The following is a 25,685-nucleotide window of genomic DNA, read 5'->3' as shown; positions in this document are numbered from 1 at the left end:
TCCACCTTGTAAACGCCTCCTGACCCCACACAAGTACACACATGGCTCTGCTACATCCACCTTGTAAACCCCTCCTGACCCCACACAAGAACACACACGGCACTGCTACATCCACCTTGTAAACCCCTCCCTGACCCCACACAAGTACACACACGGCTCTGCTACATCCACCTTGTAAACCCCTCCTGACCACACACAAGTACACACACGGCTCTGCTACATCCACCTTGTAAACCCCTCCTGACCCCACACAAGTACACACACGGCTCTGCTACATCCACCTTGTAAACCCCTCCTGACCCCACACAAGAACACACACAGCACTGCTACATCCACCTTGTAAACCCCTCCCTGACCCCACACAAGTACACACACGGCTCTGCTACATCCACCTTGTAAACCCCTCCCTGACCCCACACAAGTACACACACGGCACTGCCACATCCACCTTGTAAACCCCTCCTGACCCCACACAAGTACACACACGGCACTGCTACATCCACCTTGTAAACCCCTCCTGACCCCACACAAGTACACACACGGCTCTGCTACATCCACCTTGTAAACCCCTCCCTGACCCCACACAAGTACACACACGGCTCTGCTACATCCACCTTGTAAACCCCTCCCTGACCCCACACAAGTACACACACGGCTCTGCTACATCCACCTTGTAAACCCCTACCTGACCCCACACAAGTACACACACGGCTCTGCTACATCCACCTTGTAAACCCCTCCCTGACCCCACACAAGTACACACACGGCTCTGCTACATCCACCTTGTAAACCCCTCCTGACCCCACACAAGTACACACACGGCTCTGCTACATCCACCTTGTAAACACCTCCTGACCCCACACAAGTACACACACGGCACTGCTGCATCCACCTTGTAAACCCCTCCTGACCACCACACAAGAACACACACGGCACTGCTACATCCACCTTGTAAACCCCTCCTGACCCCACACAAGTACACACACGGCTCTGCTACATCCACCTTGTAAACCCCTCCTGACCCCACACAAGTACACACGGCTCTGCTACATCCACCTTGTAAACCCCTCCTGACCCCACACAAGTACACACACGGCTCTGCTACATCCACCTTGTAAACACCTCCTGACCCCACACAAGTACACACACGGCACTGCTACATCCACCTTGTAAACACCTCCTGACCCCACACAAGTACACACACGGCTCTGCTACATCCACCTTGTAAACCCCTCCTGACCCCACACAAGTACACACACGGCTCTGCTACATCCACCTTGTAAACCCCTCCTGACCCCACACAAGTACACACACGGCTCTGCTACATCCACCTTGTAAACCCCTCCTGACCCCACACAAGTACACACACGGCTCTGCTACATCCACCTTGTTAAACCCCTCCCTGACCCCACTGTCCCACACATAAACGTTACCTCATCCATCCAGACCAGCACCATAATGACAAGCGACCAGCACAGCAGGGTCCTGCAGCCACCCTGATCATGTGACCCGACTCCTCCCCTCCTGTGACCTCATCACAGGTCCTGTGCTGACACCGCACACAAGATTACAGCCGAAGGAAGCGATGATCATCGCTGGCTGTAAGGGGCTGCGCCACTGTGTGGGTCCCTCGCGGAGGGCGCAGGATGGGGTCAGTACATGGGGGGCGTGGCGGCGGCCGGCAGGTATCCCAGACAGCGTGAGTGGGCCCTCCCATCTCGTCAGGGCCCCGGCACTTGCCCGGGTGCTGACGCCGGCCCTGCCCTGGCCTGGGTACGAGCGACCAGTGAGTGACAGTGACATTCGGGGGCGGGGCCCACCGAGGGATCCAACGGTACCTCGGTGGGCCAGTCCGAGCCTGCGTGTGTGTATGAAGAGTGCGGAGCCATGTGTGTACAAGGTGTATGGTGGGGAGCATTTATACCTCCCAACCGTCCCAGATCCAGCGGGACAGTCCCGATTTTGAGAGAGAATCTGCCCCGGCTGGGAGCTTTTCCCATGGACACAGGAGTACACGGCGGAGCCCCGAGGATCACTTTAAAATTTGCACGTGATGTTCCACCGTAAATGGCGTGCTAGAAGCTGACCAGAAATGAGGTAATTTCGGGAGGAGATTGTGACGGAACCATGGAGGCACTTCAGGGAATGCTTCAGATCCATCACTGTGTCCTCCTTCGACAGCGCGGAGAGCGGGGATGTCGGCCATGATATGTCCTGCATCGGGAGGCTCAAGTGGGCATTACAATGGGAGCCGGGCTGCTATAGTATCTTTATAGAATCTTTCTTTTTCTTTCTGTTTCTTTCTCTCTCTCAGTTCTTTCTTTCGCTCTCTAATCTTTCTTTTTTCTTTCTCTCTTTGTTTCTTTCTCTCTGTTCTTTCTTTCTTTCCCCTCTTCCTTTCTCTCTCTCTCTGTTCTTTCTTTCCCCTTTCTTTATCTCTCTAATCTTTATTTCTCTCTAATCTTTCTTTTTTCTTTCTCTCTCTGTTCTTTCTTTCTCTCTGTTCTCTCTTTCTTTCCCCTCTTCCTTTCTCTCTCTGTTCTTTCTTTACCCTCTTTCTTTCTTTTTTCTCTGTTCTTTCTTTCTTTCTTTCTCTCTCTCTGTTCTTTCCTTTCTTTCTCTGTTCTTTCTTTCTCTCTGTTCTTTCTCTCCCCACATTTTAGAGGGCCACATCCCCATTTTAGAGGGTCACAGCCACATTTTAGAGGGTCAAATCCACATTTTAGATAGTCATATCCACATTTTAGAGGGTCACATCATGTGACTCTCTAAAATGTGGATGTGACTCTGTACAATGTGGATGTGACTCTCTAAAATGTGGATGTGACCGTCTATAATGTTTGTAACCCTCTGTATTGTGGATGTGACCCTCTGTGTTGTGGATGTGACCCTCTGTATTGTGGATGTGACCCTCTATAACAGGGGTGGGCAATTAATTTTCCTGAGGGGCCACATGAGACCATGACTGTCGTGGAGGGCCGAACCAATAGGCCAAAATTAATTCTTCTCAATATTAGCATTGATATTTTATAATTATGATATTATTGATAATTTTATTAATATTAATTGTATCATAATTGTATATTGAGCAGAATTAAGAATGCCAACACCCCCTATATATTGTTTGAACCTGAGCACAGCCCCTTCAGTATATTGTATGAGCACCCCCAACAGCCCCTTATATGCGGCATGAGACCCACACAGCCTCCCTATATATAGAGCATGAGCCCCACACAGCCTCCCCATATACTGCATGAGACCCACAGTCTCCCCATATACTGCATGAGCCCCACATAGCCTCCCTATATACTGCATGAGCCCCACAGCCTCCCCATATACTGCATGAGCCCCACACAGCCTCCCCATATACTGCATGAGCCCCACACAGCCTCTCCATATGCTGCATGAGCCCCACACAGCCTCCCCATATACTGCATGAGCCCCACACAGGCTCCCCATATACTGCATGAGCCCCACACAGCCTCCCCATATACTGCATGAGCCCCACACAGCCACCCCATATACTGCATGAGCCCCACACAGCCTCCCCATATACTGCATGAGCCCCACACAGCCTCCCCATATACTGCATGAGACCCACATAGCCTCCCCATATATTGCATGAGCCCCACACAGCCTCCCCATATACTGCATGAGCGCCATGCAGCCTCCCTATATACTGCATGAGCCCCATGCAGCCTCCCTATATACAGCGTGAGCCCAACACAGCCTCCACATATACTGCATGAGACCTACACAGCCTTCCATTATACTGCATGAGCTCCACTCAGCCTCCCCATATATATACTGCATGAGCCCCCACACAGCCTCCCCATATATATACTGCATGAGCCCCACACACCCTCCCTATATATACACCATGTGCAGCAGCATCACCCTATCACCCCCTCATGTCACCCCAGGTGTGCAGCACCATGTCGTCACCCACCCCAGGTGTGCAGCACCATGTCATCATCCACCCCAGGTGTGCAGCACCATGTCGTCACCCCCATAGCCTCCCCATGCCCACCCAAATAGACAATACACATAAGGAAAAAAACACCACATACTCTCTTCGTCCTGTTCCCTGTCACTGTGCTTCTCTCCCTGCCTCCGGTTCGAGTGCTTTCAGACCTCAAATAATGCAAAGAAAACAAGTTCATAATCATTTCAAAATAACAATACTAATGTTTTAACTCAGGAAGAGTTCAGAAATCAATATTTTGTGGAATAGCCATTATTTTTAATCACAGCTTTCATGCCTCTTGGCTGCTTTCCACCAGTCTGTCACACTGCTTTTGGGTGAACTTATGCCTCTTCTGGTACAAAAATGTAAGCAGTTCTTTGTTTGATGGCTTGTGACTATCCATCTTCCTCTTGATTACATTCCAGAGGTTTTCAGTGAGGTTCAGGTCTGGAGAATGGGCTGCCCAGGAGAGGGATTTGATTTGGTGGTCACTTAATTATCGGCTGGTTGTATAGGCACTACTACAACCACTACCAATAATTTAGTAAAATTACGGTGCTATTACCATGTGCTGACGGTGGTGGTATAGTGTGCCGAGGGTTCAGAGAGCTGGACCTGCAGCATGGCAGGATTTGTGCTGATATCAATATATGGTATGCTGTGGACCCCTGGCTAACACGCTGAGACGAAGCAAATGAGAGAAATAAATTTGTTAATTGAGCACTTACTTATGTTTTCGGTGGTGATACACCAACAGAGCCTTTTTTCTATTGATAAGTATTTATTGTTCCTCAACCATTTTTATGAAATGGGTTGTTAGAAGGTGTACTTCTGTCGCACATGTGCTATACTCAAGTGCTACTACAGGAGACCGATGCCTTAAAGGGATTCTGTCACCCCTTTTTTCGAATATGAGCTGCCGGGATCAACATCAGGGGCTTATCTGTAATGCTGTAGATAAGCCCCGATGTAACCTGAAAGAGAAGTAAAACACGTTAGATTATACTTACCGGTGGGCGGTCCGGTCTTGGTCCGATGGGTGTTGCAGTCCGGCGCCTACCATCTTCATGCTATGCCATCCTCTTCTTTCCTTCTTGTCGTGGCTCCGGCGCAGGTGCACTGCTCTGCCCTGCTGAGGGCAGAGCAGAGCAGAATACTGCGGTGCGCAGGCACCGGACCTCTCCCAGCGCCTGCGCACTGCAGGACTCTGCTCTGCCCTCAACAGGGCAGAGCAGTGCACCTGTGCAGGAGCCACGACACGAAGAAAAGAAGAGGACGTCACCGTTAGAAGATGGGAGGCGCTGGACAGGACTGCGACACCCATCGGTCCGGACTCGGACCGCCCCTGGGTGAGTATAATCTAACTCATTTTTCTTGTCTTTCAGGTTACATCGGGGGCTTATCTACAGCATTACAGAATGCTGTAGATAAGCCCCTGATGTCGGTGCCGGCAGCTCATATTCGAAAAAAGGGGTGACAGAAGGGCCGCGGCCCACGTCACAGTGGGCCACTGCATTGTGCTTGCCCCCCAGGCTACAATTTGCCAGCTAGCCCCTGATACTGATTAAAGTTTGGTGTTGAAAAAAAGTCCTTTTCCATAGAATCAGGTTTTGGCACAAAAAAACGCATCAAAACCTGATACCTGCATTTTTGCAGCATTTTTCACCACCCATTCAAGTCAATGGGTGAAAAACGCTGAAAGAAGTGACATGCTCTATGTCCAAAGAAACATGCAAAGCACAAAATAATGGTAATGAAAACCCCAATGTGTGTGTATGGGATTTCTGAAACCTCATAGACTTTGCTGGTGCTTTAAAACGCAGATGAAAATTTCCATAAAAAAATGCTGAAAAAATGCCCAGTGTGAACTTAGCCTAAAGATTCTTCCCATAGAACAAGTAATCCTGTATCATGCTCCTGTAACCGGCAGGATGAATATTACACAAATGTCGTCTGTTTAATAGGATGGTACAACAGACTCTTCATCAACTTCATCCTGAGACGGCACATATTCTTCTTCCTGCTTCAGACCTATTTCCCAGCGATGCTCATGGAGATGCTGTCATGGGTTTCTTTCTGGATTGACAGGAGAGCTGTACCTGCCAGAGGATCACTAGGTAAGCGTGACTCCCCAGAAAAGCACCTTGGGGTTATTCACCCCTGGGGACAATTTATTTTCTTATTTAACCCCTTTCTGCCATTAGACTTACTATCCCGTCCATGTGTCCTGGGACTTAATTCCCAGGGACTGGATAGTACGTCATAGCGATAAGCGGCGCCCACGTGGTGAGCGCCGCTTATTGCGGCTGGGTGTCAGCTAATTATCATAGCTGACACCAGGCACAATGTGTCAGGGGCGGTCACGGACCGCCCCCGACACATTAACCCCTTGCACAACGCGATCAAACACGATCGCGTGTACCGGGGGTTAAGGGGAAGCATCGGCAGGGAGGGGGCTCCCTCCGTGCTTCCCTGAGCCCCCCATGGCAGCGCAATGTGCAGCGCTGCTGCGGGGGGCTCTTTCCCTACAAAGCGCAGGCATGAGGAAGTCTGCTTCAATCAGCGATCTGTCACAGTGATCTGTGATGTGACAGATCAGCGATCTGTCACAGGACAGTGGTGTCCCACATGGGACAATATAATAAAGTTAAAAAAAAAATGTGTAAAAATAATTTTTAAAAAATCGCTAAATAAATTAGTAAAAAAAAAAAAAATATTCCCCAATAAATTCATTTTTTTGAAAATAAAAAAAAACCCAAAACAATAAATGTACACATATTTGGTATCGCCGCATCCGTAACGAGCCGCCCTATAAAACAGTCCCATTAGTTAACCCCTTTAGCGAACCCCTTAAAAAATAAAAATAAAAAACAAAGCAAAAAATAATGATTTATTACACAGGTCAACGAAAAAAAATTTTTTTTCTGGTGTCCAAAATATTTTAATGAATTTGGGGTATTTTTGGGGTGCTGATTCTGAATATGTCATCAGTTTTGCCAGATTGGCTCAAGTTTTTGAGATTTTTGGTATCTTATTTATAGCACTTGTTGGTAAATGCGACGCATCATCTCATTAATTTCTTTGGATTAGTACTTGAACTGAGCAGTTCTCAATATAGTTTTGTGTTAATTAGTGTTCTAAAAGTTTGTTCATAGCTTGATTTTTGCACTAACTTTATGTTGTTGTCTGTTTTCCAGTGAAAAGCATGAACTCATCATGAAGAAGTTGTCTTAACGATCCAGACTCATTCTGTTACATTTGTGGTGAATATACACTGCCAAAACATAGAAGAAACATAACACACTTCGTAAAAAAAGTGTATTTTGCCTATTTTGGGGTTATGCTTGGGGACCAAGACAAGTTTTGGGCACCACACATAGTGTGCAAAGCATGTATCGAATTATTACGAAAATGGAGCAAAGGACAAAGAAAAAGCTTCAAATTTGGTGTTCCAATGGTGTGGAGAGAGCCAAAAAATCATCATGATGACTGTTATTTATGGTAAACACAGGTACAGGCACATCTTCACAATGAGGGACAGGCCTTCTTGCAGATTCCATGTTACTCCCATTTTCGTTTCTTATGCTTATTGAATCCTTGCACTTGCACTGCACAGAAATAACAGTCATCATGATGATTTTTTGGCTCTCTCCACACCATTGGAACACCAAATTTGAAGCTTTTTCTTTGTCCTTTGCTCCATTTTCGTAATAATTCGATACATGCTTTGCACACTATGTGTGGTGCCCAAAACTTGTCTTGGTCCCCAAGCATAACCCCAAAATAGGCAAAATACACTTTTTTTACGAAGTGTGTTATGTTTCTTCTATGTTTTGGCAGTGTATATTCACCACAAATGTAACAGAATGAGTCTGGATCGTTAAGACAACTTCTTCATGATGAGTTCATGCTTTTCACTGGAAAACAGACAACAACATAAAGTTAGTGCAAAAATCAAGCTATGAACAAACTTTTAGAACACTAATTAACACAAAACTATATTGAGAACTGCTCAGTTCAAGTACTAATCCAAAGAAATTAATGAGATGATGCGTCGCATTTACCAACAAGTGCTATAAATAAGATACCAAAAATCTCAAAAACTTGAGCCAATCTGGCAAAACTGATGACATATTCAGAATCAGCACCCCAAAAATACCCTAAATTCGATGAAATATCTTTGGCACCAAAAATGCTGTTGACCAGTGTTATCATACCGCCGAACAAAAAGTGCAATAACGCGCGATCAAAAAGACGCATATAAATATCCATGGTACCGCTGAAAACGTCAGCTAGTTCCGCAAAAAACGAGCTGCCATATAACATCATCCGCAAAAAAATTAAAAAGTTATAGCTCGCAGAATAAAGCGATGCAAAAATAATTATTTTTTATATAAAATAGTTTTCATTGCATAAAACCGACAAAACATAAAAAACGACCTAAATGATGTATCGCTGTAACCGTACTGACCCGAAGAATAAAACCGCTTTATCAATTTTACCGCACGCGGAATGGTGTAAACATACCCCCCAAAAGAAATTCATGAAATGCTGTTTTTTGTTCATTCTGCGTCCCAAAAATCAGAATAAAAAGCTATCAAAATATGTCACGTACCCGAAAATGGTACCTATAAAAACGGCAACTCGTCCCGCAAAAAATAAGACCTCACATGACTCGGTGAGTCAAAATACGGAAAAATTATAGCTCTCAATATGTGCTGATGCAAAAACTATTTTTACAATAAAAAGCATCTTTTAGCGTGCGACAGCCGCCAAACATAAAAACCGCCATAAATAGTAAATCAAACCCCCCGTTATCACCCCCTTTGTTAGGGAAAAATAATAAAACTAAAAGAAAATGTATTTATTTCCATTTTCCCATTAGGGTTAGGGCTAGGTCTAGTTTTAGGGCTAGGGCTAGGGTTAGGGTTAAGGCTAGAGTTTGGGCTGAGATTAGGGTTAGGGGTGTGTTGGGGTTAGGGTTGGAGTTAGAATTGGGGGTTTCCACTGTGTGGGCACATCAGGTGCTCTCCAAATGCAACATGGCGTCTGATCTCAATTCCAGCCAATTCTGCGTTGAAAAAGTCAAATGGTGCTCCTTCCCTTCCAAGCTCTGCTATGCGCCCAAACAGTGTTTTACCCCCACATATAGGGTATCAGCCTACTCAGGACAAATTGCAAAACAACTTTTGGGGTCCAATTTCTCCTGTAAGCCTTAGGAAAATAAAAAATTGGGGGCAAAAATATCATTTTTGTGGAAAAAAATGATTTTTTTATTTTCACGCCCAGGCATTATAAAATTCTGTGAAGCACTTGGGGGTTCAAAGTGCTCACCACACATCTAGATAAGTTCCATGGGGGGTCTAGTTTCCAAAATGGGGTCACTTGTGGGGAGTTTCAATATTTTAGGCACATCAGGGGCTCTCCAAACGCACATGACACCCGCAGACCATTCCATCAAAGTCTGCATTCCAAAACGTCACTACTTCCCTTCCGAGCCCAGACGTGTGTCCATACAGTAGTTTTCTTCCACATATGGGGTGTCAGCGCACTCAGTACAAGTTGGACAACAACTTTTGGGGTCCAATTTCTCTTTGTACCCTTGGGAAAATAAAAAAAAATTGGTGACTAAAAGATCATGTTTGTGGAAAAAATACGATTTTTTTATTTTCACGCCCGGGCGTTATAAACTTCTGTGAAGCAGTGGGGGGTTCAAAGTGCTCACCACACATCTAGATATGTTCCTTGGGGGGTCTAGTTTCCAAAATGGTGCCATTTGTGGGGGGTTTCCACTGTTTTGGTACATCAGGGGTTTTCCAATCGCGACATGGTGTCCGATCTCAATTCCAGCCAAAAATTCAAATCGCCTGCTTCCCTTCCGAGCTGTGCCATGCGCCCAAATAGTGGTTTACCCCCACATGTGGGGTATCAGCGTACTCAGGACAAATTGCACAATAACTTTTACGGTCCTGTTACCCTTGGGAAAATAAAAATTGGGGGTGAAAAGATCATTTTTGTGGAAAAAAAAAGATTTTTTAATTGTACCACTGTACGTTATAAACTTCTGTGAAGCCCTTGTGGGTTCAAAGTTTTCACCACATATCTAGATAAATTCCTTGGGGGGTCTAGTTTCCAAAATGGGGTCACTTGTGGGGGTTTTCCACTGTTTAGGTACATCAGGGGCTCTCCAAACGCGACATGGCGTCCGATCTGAATTCCAGCCAATTTTGCATTGAAAAAGTCAAACGGCGCTCCTTCCCTTCTGAGGTCTGCTATGCGCAGAAACAGTGGTTCCCCCCCCGCATATCAGGTATCAGCGTACTCAGGACAAATTGCACAATAACTTTTGCAGTCCAATTTCTCCTGTTACCCTTGGTAAAATAAAAAAAATTGAACCTGAAGTATTTTTTTTGTGAAAAAAAAGTTAAATGTTCAATTTTTTTTAAATATTCAAAAAATTCCTGTGACGCACCTAAAGGGTTAAAAAACTTCTTGAATGTGGTTTTGAGCACCTTAAAGGGTGCAGTTTTTAGAATGGTGTCACTTTTTGGTATTTTCTATCATATAGACCCCTCAAAGTGGCTTCAAATGTGATGTGGTCCGTAAAAATAAAATGGTGTTGCAAAAATAAGAAATCGCTGGCCAACCTGCCCTCTGACAGATTGAGTGCCAAGCCGCCTTTCACCTACGTTTGCCTAGATGTCTTTGTGCCATGGATGGTATCTGCACGCAGAACTTGAGGTGGCCACGCAAACAGCAAATGTTGGGCCGTACTATTCACTTGCATGAGTGTCTGTGCCGTCCACATAGAGGTAACAGAGTCTATGGACACATCCAGTCTGATCAACGCTCTCTGGCGGTTTCTAGCGATCAGAGGACCGGTGAAACAGTTGAGGCCTGACCGCGGAAGCAACTTCATCGGTGCATGTTGAGAGCTGGATATTGACATCAAGCCAATTCAACTGGCAGAAAGAGGTTGCACCTGGATCTTCATTCCTCCGCATAGTTCTCACATGGGAGGTTCCTGGGAAAGGATGATCGGGATCTCCCGCAACATCCTTAATTCTATGTTTATGGACGAGAACTTTTCAAGGCTTATGCATGAGACCTTGGTTACTCTTCTGGCCGAAGTTTCTGCCATAATCAACTCAAGACCACTTGTCCCAGTGCCAATGGATCCCGAAATGCCGACCATTCTTGAGCCAGCTACTCTTCTCACCCAAAAGACTGGGAACCCGCTAACAGTTAGTGGAGAGTTTACTCACGCAAACACCTACCAGAAACAGTGGAAACGTGTGCAGTACCTCGCTGATTACTTCTGGAACCGGTGGAGAAAAGAATATCTCGTGACTCTCCAAGGAAGAAGAAAATGGCGACAGAATATACTGAACTTGAAAGAAGGAGACGTGGTACTAATGAAAGAACAACAAGCCCGAAGGATCGACTGGCCTATGGGAATCGTTTCAAAGACTTTCCCTAGTCAAGATGGTAAGGTCCGGAAGGTGGAGCTGAAGGTCCTTAGGAAAGGCGAGCCTAAGACATTTCAGAGGCCAATCCACGAGCTCGTATTGATACTACCAATTCAGGACGTTCCGGTAGGATGAACCACAAACAGAACACTGCCCTACTACTTCGTCCATTGGATTACTGTTGGGTCGGAGACAGTTTGGCCTAGTGCGGCTTCTCCGATCCGAAGATGGGTACCATTGGATTGTCTCAGGAACTGACTGTCATCTACCTTGTTTTGAAGTTGTGATTATTGCATTCATATTGTGTTTCCTTTCTAGGTTATTGAACTTTACTTAAACAAAAAACATTAATATAGTGAAATCCCTTATGGAATTTCAGACGGGGAGTGTGCTGTTCCATCTAAGGTTATGATTGTATGCTTATATAGTTGTGTTATCTTACCTTTCTTTGTGTTCAGTTTTGCATTTGGTCTGCTGCCACCTGCTTTCCTTTTTCTGTATAGCAGACTGAAGTTAAGTAATTCTAGTACATGCCTCCCACTTCCAGTTCAGATAACTTCCTTCTCTTCCTGCCGGAGGCCATTACTAGTTTCTCTTTCACCCGGGAGAGACACGCTTACCAGGCTGTGAAAGGCATCAGTTTTTTGACCACACACACAATTTGCTCAATTTGCTGAATCATCTTGCTACCAACTTGCTGCACACACATTGCTGTACCACCTTGGTCATTACACCTGCATTTCTGGAGAAGTACTGCATTACCAATCATACGCTGTATGTCCAGATCTCCAATAAACAAGTCCGGACTTCACAATATCTGGTGCGTATCATCTCTCCGGACGCATGAACAGCAAAACAGCAACAATGGTCCTGTCTGCTCTGCATTGAGGAAACGGAAGGTAGGAATCTCTCCCAGCCCCAATCAACTACACCTCCTTTCGCCTCATGTGGGGACAGAACACTTACATCTGTGCTAACGAACTGCCGTTATCTCAACTGCTGCTATATCCTTTGCCTTAATGTACCGTTTGTCTCCTCTGTCTAACCCTTTGTCTCCCTTTTCCATTTATGCTGTTTAACTCTTTACCTACCTGCCTCCTGACAAAGCTGTTTAGGGCAAAACGTACATCGAGGTTGCGGGGTGGGACTCCTGCAGGGGCACCTACCTTTTGCTGTCGGCACCATGACTTCAGGTATAATACTTCACCCTCATTAATGGGTATGGTTAGATAATTTATTTGGGCTGTTTGTTAGACAGGTGTCTGGACTGATCATTAGCCATTCAGTGGTAGTGTTATTTATACTATTATTCTACTATTATTTTACAAGGACTAAGCAGTCCAGACATATGTATATTTACTTATGACTAATACTGGTGCATAAGGTTCTTTGTAACTGGAATAGAGGTGGTATATTTAGACACTTATATCGTTAAAGCACCTTCTATAATATATAGTCAGTTTTTGATTTATTTGAACCATCAGCCATTTCTAGGTGTTCATCGTTCAGTGAGTCCCTCATGGGTTTTGTGATGAGGTTTCACGCTGTGTATCAATTCTCACAATAAATATTTTTCTGTTATAACTTGTTATCATAGACATTGTCAGTATTGTACTAAATAAATTTTGTATTGAATCAAAAAATCTTTTATGGTGATCTCATTTCTATATAGTTATATCTATTTAATAGAATATGTGCTCACATTTTGGTTGTACAATGGTCCTGTCTGCTCTGCATTGAGGAAACAGAAGGTAGGAATCTCTCCCAGCCCCAATCAACTACACCTCTATTCGCCTCATGTGGGGACAGAACACTTACATCTGTGCTAACGAACTGCCATTATCTCAACCACTGCTATATCCTTTGCCTTATTGTACCGTTTGTCTCCTCTGTCTAACCCTTTATCTCCCTTTTCCATTTATGCTGTTTAACTCATTACCTCCCTGCGTGGAGTATTCCCCTGTAAATAAATCTGTTAACCCTTGCTCTGCCTGCGTCCCGTCATTGCATCTCGCTTTCCTTCTAGAACCTTACACAATCAAACACCATGTCACACACATAGCCAACAACTTTTGCTTTGACCAAAAGATTTTTTAAGCCTGCCACCACGACAAGGTAGACTCTTTTGGCAGGGCCCTACTCTACTCTACTCTAACCTATCAACCATTTCTTTAAATATCAAATACTCTTTTTTAGGTAAATTTTTATTTATTTTTCTTTAAGGGAATGTGTCACATACATTTTTAAGCCAATTGATACCAGATTGTAATTTATTTTTTTATAATTTGCCTTTCAAGTTTGCAGATTATTGTCACCCCCCCAGGGCATTTTTAAGTAAAAGATCCATCATCCCCCTCTTTCATCTTTGCGCTGCCTCCTGTGTTGCTGTTACATGGCCAGCGCCTGCGCTGTGCCACCAGTTCTCGGGCATGCGCAGTGATCAGAAACATAAGAGCAACCTTCACAGAATGCAGCCTTAGTGCTGCTGAAGGTGGCTCTTTTACTTAAAAATGCCCTGAGGGGTGACAAGTTCCCTCTAAAGTAAATTATTCCAAAACATTAAACTGTGATTAACCACTTAACGATCAGGGGTATTTCAGTTTTTGAATTTTTGCTTTTTTCTGTTTCAATAGATTTTTCTTTATTTTTCCAAAGAAATTTCCATTTTTTGCTATACTATGTTCTTTTTTATTTAAGTGGTGAAAAAAAAAAATCAAAACTTGTAAATTAATTAAAAAAGGCGCCATTTTCCGTGACATGTAGCGTTTTTATTTTTCGTGATCTGGGGTTGGGTGAGGGCTTATTTTTAATGCGTTGAGCTGACATTCTTGTTGATATTATTTTGTTGTGGAAATGATTTTTGATCAACCGTTATTGCAATTAATTGCAATGTAGCATCCAAAAAACCGTAATTATGGCGTTTTTAATTTTTTTTCTTGTTACACCGTTCAGCAATCGGGTTAATTCTTTGTTTACATTGATAGATCGGGTGACTCTAAATGCGGCGTTACCAAATATGTGCATATTTGATTTTTTCATTGTTTTATTTTGAATGGGGCGAAGGGGGATGATTTGAACTTTTTATATTTTTTTAATTTTTAAAAACCTTTTTTTACTTTTTGCATGCTTCAATACTTTCCATGGGAGACTAGAAACTACAATACTTTTATCGCTTCTGCTACACACAGGCGATGTTCAGATCGCCTGGGTAGCAGAAATGCTCACTTGCTATGAGCGCTGACCATGGATTGGCACTCATTGCAATCTGGCAATGACAACAATAGACATCTGCTACAGACCTCTGGTTTGTCATGATGACCCATCAGTGACCCCCGATCATGTGATGGGGTCACCGATGGGCGGGATTAGTGACGCGCTTCCAGTAAGCATGATTTAAAAGCTGCTGTCAGAGATTGATAGTGGCATTCAACAAGTTAACAGCGGCAGGTGGATTGCGATTCCACCCACTGCTGTTGCAGGCACATGTCGGCTGTATAGGTCAGCTGTCATGTACCCGGAAAAGTGAGGGTTCTGTGCCGGAGCCCGCACCAAATAAGGGGGGGCCGGCATGGGTGTACAATTACACCCAATGTCAGAAAGGGGTTAAAAGGATTGACCATATTCTGGTTATTGCTGATGAATGTGGTTGAGATTATACAGTACTTACTAATATGGACTTTGTTGAATTTCAGCACCAAATTTGAATGGAAAATAGAAATATAGGCTATGCTGAATGCCTTTTAATCATCTCACAACCACATTAGTTAATAATAACTAGAGAGTGGTCAATGCAAAGCACATAATGTACATTCCGTAACACATTCCCGCTAAACATTTTGTTAACTAAATCTATTTTTCATAAGAGTCATTTAGTTAAATCCTTTAGTCAGTTACGTCAAGTGCAAAATTATAGCGGCAATAACAAAAGAGAAAACAAACAAAACAAAAAAGACAACACATTTAACGAAGCAAGACAATGAACATAAGGTTAGCACTGCCGCCACCATCACTGTGTGGGTGGTATGTGTGCAGTGTGAGTCTGCGTCCTGTGAGCATAAACATACCAAGATTTCAGCTCAGTGAGTCACTGCAGGTGATTTAGCATTTAACTGTGCAGTGTTATCACCTAGTGTGCAAGTGGCCCTGAACTGTTACCCCTTGGACCCTGTGAGCAGAAGAAAAGAAAGGGGGTCACAGGCTACCAGTGTGTCCGGACCACCTCTTTTCTTCGGCTCACTCGACCCTATACACTGGTAGGGGCACTAATGCCCTGATGGCAGCCCTATTCCTGCTTAGGGTATGTGCACACGTTGCATATTTACTGCGGATCCGCAGCGTATTTGCATCTGGGGATTTGCTGCAGATCCGCAAGTGATTTACAGTACAATGTTATTCTATGGGGAAAAAAAAACGCTGTGCACATGCTGCGGAAAAATCAGCACGGAAACGCAGTGCTTTTAGCAGCATGTCAATTCTTTGTGCGGATTCCGCAGCGTTTTTACACTCATTCCATTATAGGAATCCAGAGGTGTAAAAATGCATGGCAAATCCGCACTAAAACTGCAAGAAATCCGCAGGAAATCTGCATAAAAAACGCTCAGAATTTGACCTGCGGATTCTGCCAAAAGGTGCAGATTCCGCGTGGAAAAATCCGCACAGCAATTCGCAACGTGTGCACATACCCTTATTGTGAAATGACACTTGCTGACAGCCCATACTCCTTGAAGTATAGAGCTAGTCTACAAAGATCATGAAATGTCAGACATCCATTCCTGGCTACCTTATAGCTGACATTTTATCTAAGCAGTCACTCAATTTTTATGAAAGCATATACACACATATACTCATACTTATCTACCTACTAGGATGATGACAGCTGTCCAGACCTGCGCTATGTTTCTGCCTATCGCGAAATGACACTTTTTGACAACCCATACTTCATGAAGTATGCAGCTAGTCTACATAGATCATCGGATGTCAAACATCCATTCCTGCTGCCTTATAGTTGCCATTTCATCTAAGCATTCACTCAATCTTTACTAACGCATACACACATATTTATCCATTCTTATCTATCTAGTAGGATGAAGGTAGTTGAGCAGACCTGCACTAACTATGTTCCTGCCTATCGTGAAATAGCACTTGTTGACAGCCCATACTTCATGAAGTATGCAGCTAGTCTGCATAGATCATGGGATGTCAGACATCCATTCCTGACTGCCTTATAGTTGCCGTTTCATCTAAGCATTCACTCAATCTGCCTATTGTGAAATGACACTTGTTGACAGCCCATACTTCATGAAGTAAGCAGCTAGTCTGCATAGATCATGGGATATTAGACATCCATTCCTGACTGCCTTATAGTTGCCGTTTCATCTAAGCATTCACTCAATCTGCCTATTGTGAAATGACACTTGTTGACAGCCCATACTTCATGAAGTATGCAGCTAGTCTACATAGATCATCGGATGTCAAACATCCATTCCTGACTGCCTTATAGTTGCCATTTCATCTAAGCATTCACTCAATCTTTACTAACGCATACACACACATTTATCCATTCTTATCTATCTAGTAGGATGAAGGTAGTTGAGTAGACCTGCACTAACTATGTTCCTGCCTATCGTGAAATAACACTTGTTGACAGCCCATACTTCATGAAGTAAGCAGCTAGTCTGCCTAGATCATGGGATGTCAGACATCCATTCCTGACTGCCTTATAGTTGCCGTTTCATCTAAGCATTCACTCAATCTGCCTATCGTGAAATGACCCCTGTTGACAGCCCATACTTCATGAAGTATACAGCTAGTCTGCATAGATCACGGGATGTCAGACATCCATTCCTGACTGCCTTAGACTGGTTTCACATTTGCGTAGCGTTGCTTTGCAGAGGGCTGCGTACTTCCTCCGTTAACCCCCTGGATGTATGCAGATGCATGCGCATGCATTGTTTTGCAGCCAGATGCAATATGTTGCGGCAGGCACTTCAAAACGACGCATGCGGAGACATCCGCAGACATCCACATGTCCTGCATACCCAATGTTAAAGATAGATATGCAGCCGCATGCAAAAGTATGCGGAAGTAGGTGGGGCTTAACAGAGGATGTACTGCCCGGTACGCAAATGTGAACTTTGCCTTACAGTTGCCATTTCATCTAAGCATTCACTAAATACTATTGGTCCAACTTTTGGGGTTACTCACGGGTCCAAGAGGTAAGGGGGCACATTTCCACCTCCAAAGCAGATGGAATTGTGCTTTATGATGAGCTATTGGGTTGCAAAGGGCTCATATATTGTTCTTGCACGGGGGTCATCTTCTGTCTGTGTCCTCCAGTCACACCAAGATATAATTCATTTTCTGCAATGATAAACACATCACATTAATAATTTATAGGCATTGATCAATACAATGAATCCTATCACTACCACTATGGGCTTTAGCTAAGTTGAGAGAATATTGTTTAACCAATCTTCGATACACCCCATCCAGGAGAAGGGATTCCATCTCTCCTTTGCTGTAGCTCTAGCTTTTTGGTGTAGCTCCTCTATCTTATCCATGTTTCTCAATCTAGGAGCAGCATTCCCCACCTATAACAGCACAAGTTCCACCTTCAATTGCTAACAGGTAGCCAAGAGCCATTTTGTTCTGAAGGGCTACCTTCCACATTTGGGGAAGTATTTGAATAGTTTCACCATATGGAGCTAATATGTATATACATTGGTGTTGTACAAGAATTTACCAATATTGATTGCATTTATATTTTTGATCTGGACTGCATATTACCATATGTCTCAATAACATCTGGCAATTACATAATTTTCTTGTGGTTCAATATATTCCATTTACATGATATAACTTTCATCTCCCAGATTTGGATGATTCTAAAACAATACATGGCCCAAAAATCGAGACATCTTCATGTTCCAGTTATCGCTGAATTATTCTATGGATCTGATGAGCAAGAAAGTCAGAAACCAATAAAATATGATGGATAATGGGTAAATCATTGTCATGTCTGTGCTTGGAGATAAATCCCGTCACATCCTATATCTCCCTTTACTAGTGGAAAAATTCTTTAAGACCTGGACATCACCTAATCTGAGAGTTCACTATTTGTTTTGGACCTGCTTTTATTCTATACAATAAAGGCTACTTAATGAATAAAAAATACATGAGAAATAGATGATAGAAGCGAAGGAAGGGCACAAGAAGTGACATAGAGCCGACTTACCTCTCCAGTAACTGCAACCCTCAAATGGAATGTTGGCTCTGCAGCTCCTGACATAATGTGTGTGATGTCATAATGCAAGGGAGTGGAGCCAGAGACTCCAACATTCTGTGACATCATCAACAGGAGCAGCAGCTGTTATTTATAGGGACCAGACCATACAAATAATTCATTACCATACAGATGAAATGGACTCTAATTACAACACTTTGACCTCTGAAATCTTTTACAAAATGCCACAAAGTCATTATTGCCATACAATGTAAATCCGGAGTAGTTTCTACTGATTTGAACTGTGATAAATCCACAATAGTATAGGTAATAAAAAATAGCGGTTGAGCAGGAGCGCTGTGAATATGGCCAAGAGAGTAATTGAAAATTCAGGTCCACCGCTACTCCAGCCGTAAGCCTTTAAAGAAGATAATTGCGAAACCGAAGGTAAATGACGGTCATAGGAGCGCAGGAATAAGACCAGGACAAGAGGTTTGAAGTTTACCACCCGTCTGATGAAGACGGGTTATCGTTGAAACGCGTTGGTTTACTTCAAGCCTCTTGTCCTGGTCTTATTCCTGCGCTCCTATGACCGTCATTTAAATCCATAATAGTAACCCATATATCCCAGCAATACAGAAACTTAGATTACACACATGGTCAGAATTGTTGGCACCTCTCATTTAATGGCAGAAAAAAATACAATGGTCATAGAAATATCGTGAATCTGACGAGTAATAAATAAAGTAATAATAAAAAAATATCAAAATGAGCAAATGAAAGTCAGACATTGCTTTCCAACCATGCTTCCACAGAATTAAAAAAAATAAATAAAACTCATGAAATAGGCCTGGACAGAAATGATGGTACTCGTGAAAATAATGTGACAAAAGGGTCATGTTAAATCAAGGTGTGACCACTAATTAGTATGTGTATAAATGGAAAGGTGGGTACCACAGAGAATATTCTAGCTAGGTACAAGCTTGCGCCAAATTATGCTATACCAAAAAAGAAAAGGAAAGAAGCGCAACAGTGATGCACACACAGCCCAATATTGAATGAAAAAAGGCTTTATTAATACAATGCCAGACAGACAAGGATAATTAAAAACACTTATAAAAACATGCAGCCAATAACATGTAAAGACAGTGCATAGCAAGGATATATGACAATAAAAATGTTAAGAGTATAATACTCAAATAGAACCACCACACAGTAGGTAGTTATGCAAATAGTATACTGAGAGGGACGCTCATGAATCCTATCTGAAAAGGGAGAGCAGATAGCATATATGCATATAGATAATAAATAGATCCTATAACACAGGAATATATAAGCATATGTGTACTATACCAAAATCAAACACATGGATGTGCTAATAAAAGAATAAATGAATTTTTGGCCGAAAAGGATTGCCACATATTAGACTTTAGCACCCATATAGGAGAGAGAAATAGGGTCCCCGATCCCCCCTGTACCTCCCGGTGATCCTCTGTCCTGCCGGCGTCCTCCGGTGGGTGCCGCCATCTTGGATCTGGAAGAAAATGGTGGGCGCATGCGCAGTACGCCCGCCGCGAATCTGCCGGCTGGCAGATTCATTTTGATCACTATGATAAACTATCAGTGATCAAAATAAAAAAAAGTAAATAACCCCCGTTTATCACCCCTTTAGTTAGGCAAACATATTGAAATAAAGAAAATATTTTATTTTTCATTTTTCCGTTAGGGTTAGCGATAGGGCGAGGGTTAGGGCTAGGGTTGGCATTAGGGTTAGGGTTGGAATTAGGGTTAGGGATAGGTCTAGGGTTGGAATTAGAGTTGGGTTGGAATTAGGGTTAGGGTTAGAATTAGGGTCAGGGTTAGAATTAGGCTTAGAGCGAATTAGGATTAGGGTTAGAATTAGGATTAGGAATTAGGGCTGGGATTAGGGTTAGGGGTGTGTTGTGATTACGGTTGGAGCAAGAATTGAGGGGTCTCCACTATTTACCAACTTTGGCGTCTAATTTCTCCTGTTACCCTTGGGAAAATAAAAAAATTGGGGGCTAAAAAAAATCACTTTTGTGGAAAACAAAAAGACTTTTATTTTCATGGCTCTGCGTTATAAACTTCTGTGAAGCACTTGGGGGTTCAAAGTGCTCGCCACACATCTAGATAAGCTCCTTGGGGGGTCTAGTTTCCAAAATGGGGTCACTTGTGGTGGGTTTATACTGTTTAGGCACATCAGCGGCACTGCAAAGGCAACTTGACGCCCGCATACCATTCCATCAAAGTCTGCATTCCAAAATGGTGCTCCTTCCCTTCCGAGCTCTCCCATGCGCCCAAACAGTAGTTCCCCCCACATATGGGGTATCAGTGTACTCAGGACAAATTGCACAACAACTTTTATGGTCCAATTTCTCCTGTTACCCTTTGGAAAATAAAAAAGAGCGGGCTAAAAAATCATTTTTGAGGAAAAAAATATGCGTTTATAAACTTCTGTGAAGCACTTGGAGGTTCAAACTGCTCACCACATATCTAAATAAGCTCCTTCAGGGGTCTAGTTTCCAAAATAGGGTCACTTTTGGGGGGTTAATACTGCTTAGGCACATCAGTGGCTCTGCAAACGCAACATGATGCCCGCAGACCATTCCATCAAAGTCTGCATTCCAAAATGGGGCTCCTCTTCCGAGCTCTCCCATGCGCCCAAACAGTGGTTCCCCCCCACATATGGGGTATAAGCGTACTTAGGACAAATTGCACAACAACTTCTGTGGTCCAATTTCTCCTGTTACCCTTAGGAAAATAAAAAATAACGGGCTAAAAAATCATTTTTGAGGAAAAAAAAAAGATTTTTAATTTTCACGGCTCTGCGTCTATAAACTTCTGTGATGCACTTGGGAGATCAAAGTGCTCACCACATATCTAGATAAGCTCCTTCAGGGGTCTAGTTTCCAAAATGGGGTCACTTGTGGGGGGGTTTATACAGTTTAGGTGCATCAGTGGCACTGCAAACGCAACATGACGCCCGCAGACCATTCCATCAAAGTCTGCATTCCAAAATGGTGCTCCTTCCCTTGCGGGCTCTCCCATGCGCACAAACAGTGGTTCCCCCCACACATGGGATATCATCGTACTCAGGACAACTTGCATAACAACTTTTTTTGTCCAATTTCTCCTGTTACCCTTGAGAAAAGAAAACATAGCGGGCTAAATTATCATTTTTGAGGAAAAAAATGTGATTATTTTATTTTCACTGCTCTGCGTTATAAACTTCTGTGAAGCACTTGGGGGTTCAAAGTGCTCACCACACAACTAGATAAGTTCCTTAAGGGGTCTAGTTTCCAAAATAGTGTCACTTGTGGGGATTTTTCACTGTTTAGGCACACCAGGGGCTCTCCAAAAGTGACATGGCGTCCAATCTCAATTCCAGCCAATTCTGCATTGAAAAAGTCAAACGGTACTCCTTCCCTTCTGAGATCTGCTGTGCGCCCAAACAGTGGTTTACCCCCACATATGGGGTATCAGCGTACTCAGGACAAATCGCACAACAACTGTGGAGGTATGATTTCTCCTGTTACCCTTGTAAAGATAAAAATTTGGGGGCAAAAATATCATTTTTGTGGAAAAAAAATGATTTTTTATTTTCACAGCTCTACGTTATAAACTTCTGTGAAGCACTTGAAGGTTCAAAGTGCTCACCACACATCTAGAAAAGTTCCTTAATGGGTCTAGTTTCCAAAATAGGGTCACTTGTTGGGGGTTTCCACTGTTTAGAAACATCAGGGGCTCTCCGAACGCAATATGGCATCCGATCTCAATTCCAGCCAATTCTGTGTTGAAAAAGTCAAACGGCGCTCCCTCCCTTGTGAGCTCTGCCGTGCACTGAAAAAGTGGTTTACCCCCACATTTTGGGTATCAACGTATTCAGGAGAAATTGCACAACAAATTTTGTGGTTCATTTTCTATTTTAACACTTGTGAAAATAAAAAAAATGGTTCTGAAGTAAATTTTTTGCAAAAAAAGTTAAATGTTAATTTTTTACTTCCACATTGCTTTAGTTCCTGTGAAGCACGTAAAAGATTAATAAACTTCTTGAATGTGGTTTTGAGCACCTTGAGGGGTCTAGTGTTTAGAATTGTGTCACTTTTGGGTATTTTCTGTCATGTACACCCCTCAAAATGACTTTAAATATGATGTGGTCCCTAAAAAAAAATGGTTTTGTAAATTTTGTTGTGAAAATGAGAAATCACTAGTCAACTTTTAACCCTTATCACTTCCTAACAAAAAATAATTTTGTTTCCAAAATTGTGCTCATGTAAAGTAGACATGTGGGAAATGTTATTTATTAAGAAATTTGTGTGATGCATCTCTCTGATTTAAGGGCATAAAAATTTAAAGTTTTAAAATTGCAAACTTTTCAAAATTTTCGCCATATTTCCGTTTTTTTCATAAGTAAACACAAGACATATCGAAGAAATGTTACAACTATCATGAAGTACAATATGTCATAAAAAAAACTTTCTCATAATCAGCGGGATCCGTTAAAGCGTTCCAGAGTTATAACCTCATAAAGTAACAGTGGTCAGAATTGTAAAAATTGGCCTGGTCATTAAGCTGCAAACTGGCTCTGTCACTAAGGGGTTAATTATCCTTGTCTGTCTGGCATTGTATTAATAAAGCCTTTTTTCATTCAAAATTGGGCTGTGTGTGCATCACTAATTAGCATCACAGGTGTCTTGGAAGCAGTGAATGGGTCTGTATAGAGGGCTACGGATACTCACTGTGCTGTTTGGTGATATGGTGTGTATCACACTCAACACTGACCAGAGGAAGCGATGGAAAGAGCTGTCTCAGGAGATTAGAAAGAAAATTATAGACAAACAAGTTAAAGGTAAAAGTTATAAGACAGTCATCATGCGTTTCTTCCATTTTCTAATAATTGTGCCAACAGTTGTTGCCTTCTCACCAAGCTGCTGCCTATTGCCCATCCCAGCCTTGTGCAGATCTACAATCTTGTCCCTGGTGTCCTTAGACAACTCTTTGGTCTTGTCCATGGTGGAGAGGTTAGAGTGTGATTGGGTGTGTGGACAGATAACGAGTTCAAACAGGTGCATTTAATACAGTTAATGAGTGCAGAGCATTAGGGTTTCATACAGAAAAACTAACAGGTCTGTGAGAGCCAGTATTCTTGCTGGTTGGTAGGTGATCAAATACTCATTTCCTGCAATAAAATTCAATTTAATTATTTAAAAATCATACAATGTGATTTTCTGGTTGTTATTATTAGATTGATACCTAGCCCCCATGTTTTTAAGTGTGCAGTAAAAACACATCTCTGTGAACAAGCCTATCACCTCGACTCACTAACTGTCTTACCTTGTATTGAATTTATGGTCTGTATATGTCTCCACCTAATTGTAAGGAACGGCGGAATATGTTGGCGCTATATAAATAAACATTATTATTTTATTATTATTCTGTCTCTCACAGGTGAAGCGTACCTATAATAAAAATTACAGACCTCTCCATTCCTTGTGAGTGGGAAAACTTGCAAAATCGCCAGTGTATCAAATGCTTATTTCCCCCACTGTATACAATTAGGGTAAGTTCACACTAGGCGTTTTTTCTGCAACAAAACTTGGCAGGAAAGAAGCTGCAGAAATAAAGCATGTTTTCCTTGGTTTTTCTTGCTGCATGTTTTGTGCTCTTTTTGCAGCGGTTTTGGCATGCTTGGCATGATTTCTCTCTTGTGCATACGAGGCCTTGTGGAGCCAGACGATGACGCAGGCACAACACCTCCTGCCTTAGGTGCTATTGTGCTTTTGCCACTACCAGCAGATGCACCACCACCACCATCAGTACCAGCTGGCAACCCCCGCCCACTTCCACAGCCTCTTCCACCATACATCCTTATATTTGGGAAAATGTACCCAAAATACCACCAGCTACATGGTACTGTAAAGCAAGGTACAAGGTGTATATAGTATTGGGGAGAATTTGAATCTCCCTAGAGATTTTAGGATTCTGAACTATTATCTCAGGCCCACTATAGATTACACCTCAATTTAACAGGCTGAAATTGGCTGGTGTATGACAAGGTACAAGGTGTTGTCATGGGCAGCCTAGGTAACTTTAGGCTGAAACTCCAGGGCCCCTGCGGTGTCCCTCAGACTAGGGGAAACCCTGTCTGTCCCTCAACCCAGGGTTTACACTGAAGGTGTGCCTGCCTGGGCCTCCACCCTGTCCTTGTCTCCTGTCCAGCCCTAAGCTGAACCCACCACCCTCCACCCAGTGAGGAGACCAAACACCAAACCCCACAAATACGTATGGACAGGGATAAAGGAAATGCACCACACCGCGTACACACAGGGGAATACAATAATGTGCAAGGACAACCAAATAATACAACACAGGGAGGCAAAATGGCAACAACGGAATATACTACACCAGAAACAGTATGCACCTTAGACCACCACTCCAGACCGGTATCGCTAGCACAAGGCAAGAGCTATAGTCAGCGACGCCCATAGTCACGCAGGACAATTTAAAGACAGAGGGCGTGGCTAAGACCTCAGCCAGAATGACAACCTGGTTAACCCAATCCAAGCCGGATCAGAAGACCAACCAGCGCCGATGAAAACAAAGTGGTAGGATGGGGTATTACCACTGTCTGCCGGACACCCTGGTGCGAACAGTGTCCGACATGACAGTACCCCACCTTCCACAAGGGACCCCAGGAACCTCACAATGTCGAGGACCTGGCTTGTCCGGATGGCGGCAATGAAACATTGTAACCAGTCGGTCCGCATGTATGCTCGAAGCCGGCACCTTAGTCCTCTCCTCTGGACCATAGCCACGCCAGTGGACCAGGTACTGTAGAGTGCGACGCACTACCCGCGAGTCAACCACCTTGGACACCTCAAACTCCAACATGCCATCCACCAAGACGGGAGGTGGTGGCACGGGAGAAACATCAACAGCACCCACGGCCTTCTTAAGTAACGCCCTGTGAAACACATTTTGTATCTTGTATACGGCAGGTAACTCC

Source organism: Dendrobates tinctorius, unplaced genomic scaffold (genome assembly GCF_039654945.1).
Source record: "Dendrobates tinctorius isolate UK_male_01 unplaced genomic scaffold, ASM3965494v1 ptg000007l, whole genome shotgun sequence".
NCBI classification, from domain to species: Eukaryota; Metazoa; Chordata; class Amphibia; order Anura; family Dendrobatidae; genus Dendrobates; species Dendrobates tinctorius.
Note: the sequence above shows the minus strand (reverse complement) of the source record.